The sequence below is a fragment of the Neomonachus schauinslandi genome, chromosome 13, assembly GCF_002201575.2.
Source record: "Neomonachus schauinslandi chromosome 13, ASM220157v2, whole genome shotgun sequence".
Classification (NCBI taxonomy): domain Eukaryota; kingdom Metazoa; phylum Chordata; class Mammalia; order Carnivora; family Phocidae; genus Neomonachus; species Neomonachus schauinslandi.
The window spans coordinates 81,671,576-81,673,986 of NC_058415.1; the positions used below are offsets into that span (position 1 = coordinate 81,671,576).

General features: G+C 50.2%; 1 pseudogene; it reads left to right on the forward strand.

Moving 5' to 3' along the window:
• Nucleotides 1-583: 583 nt before the first annotated feature.
• On the forward strand, nucleotides 584-1,531 carry LOC110581850 (annotated as a pseudogene).
• Nucleotides 1,532-2,411: the final 880 nt, after the last annotated feature.

Consider the following 2,411-nt stretch of genomic DNA (forward strand, 5'->3'; position numbering starts at 1 on the left):
TGAGGTATGGGGTTTTTCTCTTTATCCTCGGGGTTCTGGGTCTAGGCGTTGGGAGTTATATTTCTACATGAATATGTGGCACTCAGATTTGGGATTTTTATTTTTCATGTGTTCCTCCCTCCCATCTTGTTTTGTTCTGTTTCCCCCCATTCTTACTTTGCTGAAATAAGTGCCTGGGGGTCAGAGCTCTTACCTGCTGTATTGATCCTCTCTCGGTCTTTTCTTCCATACTTTCTTCCTGCTCCAGCCTCTATCCTGGACAACATCTTTTGTTCTGTCCTTGTTTAAAATCACAAAGTATCCAAGCTGGAAGTGGCCTAGAAGATCACCTAGTTCAGCTCCCTCATCTTACAGATGGGAAACCTAAAGCCAGAAAGGAAGAAGGTTTGGGGCGGTAACATGACTTGCCCACAGTCACACCTGTGTGTAATACCAGGGCTGTCTGACTCCAAACCCATGATTTTCCCCATTGCTAGGAAGCCTTGAGAAATGTAGTCGCCCTTCACCCTTCTCCTTAGACACTGGGGAAACGACCCAGGAGTAGAAAGAACCCTGGCGGTTTTAAGGGAAAACCAGCCCAGCCATGGATGCTGCCAATGAGTCTTCAGAGGGAGGCCCATTCATCCTTTTGGGACTGACAACAAGTCCTGGACAGCGGCGGCCTCTCTTCATGCTATTCTTGGGCCTGTATGTGGCAGGCATCCTGGGTAATGGACTCATTGTGGCCGCCATCCGGGCCAGTCCAGCCCTGCACATACCCATGTACTTCCTGCTGGCCCATCTGTCCTTTGCTGACCTCTGCTTTACTTCCGTCACTGTCCCCAAGATGTTGGCCAACTTGCTGGCCCACGACCGCTCCATCTTCCTAGCTGGCTGCCTGACCCAGATGTACTTCTTCTTTGCCCTGGGTGGAACTGATAGCTGTCTCCTGGCCGCCATGGCCTATGACCGCTACGTGGCCATCCGACAGCCTCTCCACTATGCCACAAGGATGTCCCGGGCCGTGTGCACAGCCCTGGTGGGGACCGCATGGCTGGTGTCCCACCTCCACTCCCTCCTGCATAGCCTGCTTATGGCCCGCCTATCCTTCTGCCTCCCCCCAAGTGCCCCACTTCTTCTGTGACCACCAGCCTCTCTTAAGGCTCTCCTGCTCTGCACCCGCCACATCCAGCTGCTCATCTTCACTGAGGGTGCTGCAGTGGTGGTCACTCCCTTCCTGCTCATTCTGGCCTCCTATGGGGCCATTGCAGCTGCAGTGCTCGGGCTGCCCTCAGCATCTGGGAGGCTCTGGGCTGTATCCACCTGTGGCTCCCACCTGGCAGTGGTCGGCCTCTTCTACGGGACAGTCATCACAGTCTACTTCCAGCCCACATCCCGGTATGAGGCAGAGCGGGGCCGTGTGGCCACTGTCATGTACACCGTAGTCACCCCCATGCTAAACCCTGTCATCTACAGCCTCCGGAACCGCGATGTGCAGGGCGCACTCTGAGCCCTTTTCACTGGACGAAGGATCTCAGTTGCTGACTCCTAAGCCCTAGACCCCAACGAGGACAGTCTGCATCACCCACAGGGACAATTCATGAATGTGATCATCTGTTCTGTGCTTTTTCCAAAATCATAATAATAGCTATCGATCACTTTCCAAGCACCCACTATGAAGCAGAGCCTTGCCTGATCTTACGTTATTCCCACAAAAACCAGGGGAGCAGATATTATGATCCAGTTTCATAGACGAGGAAACTGGGTTCAAAAACAAGAACTGACTTGTCCAAGTTTACATAATTTTTAGGTGGCAAACCTTGGGCCCTTTCTGCCTCATCATTCCTTCTTCCAACACTCACTCCCAGGCACTTAGGGAGCATGCTACCATTTACTTACCACCCAGACCTGTAAGGGAGGGGGCAAAGCCCCAGGTCTTGCTTTGGGGGGACTGGCACCTTATTTTCTATCACATCCTATGTATTCCCAAATAGTTGACTTCTCAACCGTCTGGGACACGGATAAAAGTTCACATACCCATGCATCAAGGGGTTGACCTTTCCCAGTGCACCCAGTTTGACAGGCAGGAGGCACTCTGGACATCTGAGATGAATAAATGATTGTATTTTTATGCTAATAAGCATTTAGAAGCTGTCCATATTTTAAATTGTTTGTTCTTGTACTTGTTTACTAGGATGCCACCTGTTTGGCTACACCAGGAATTCTGTAGAAGGTGCATGCAGTGGGCATGCACCATAAGTTCATGAAATGAAGCAAAGCAGGAAAGAAGGGATGGGCTACAGGCAGTAGGGACAGGTGGAAGAGGTAGTTTTTAAGTCTTTATCATGTGCCAGCACTTCATTTGCTTTTACCCGCACAAAGCTAGGGTATTCTTTTTTTTTTTTTTTTTTAAAGATTTTATTTATTTATTT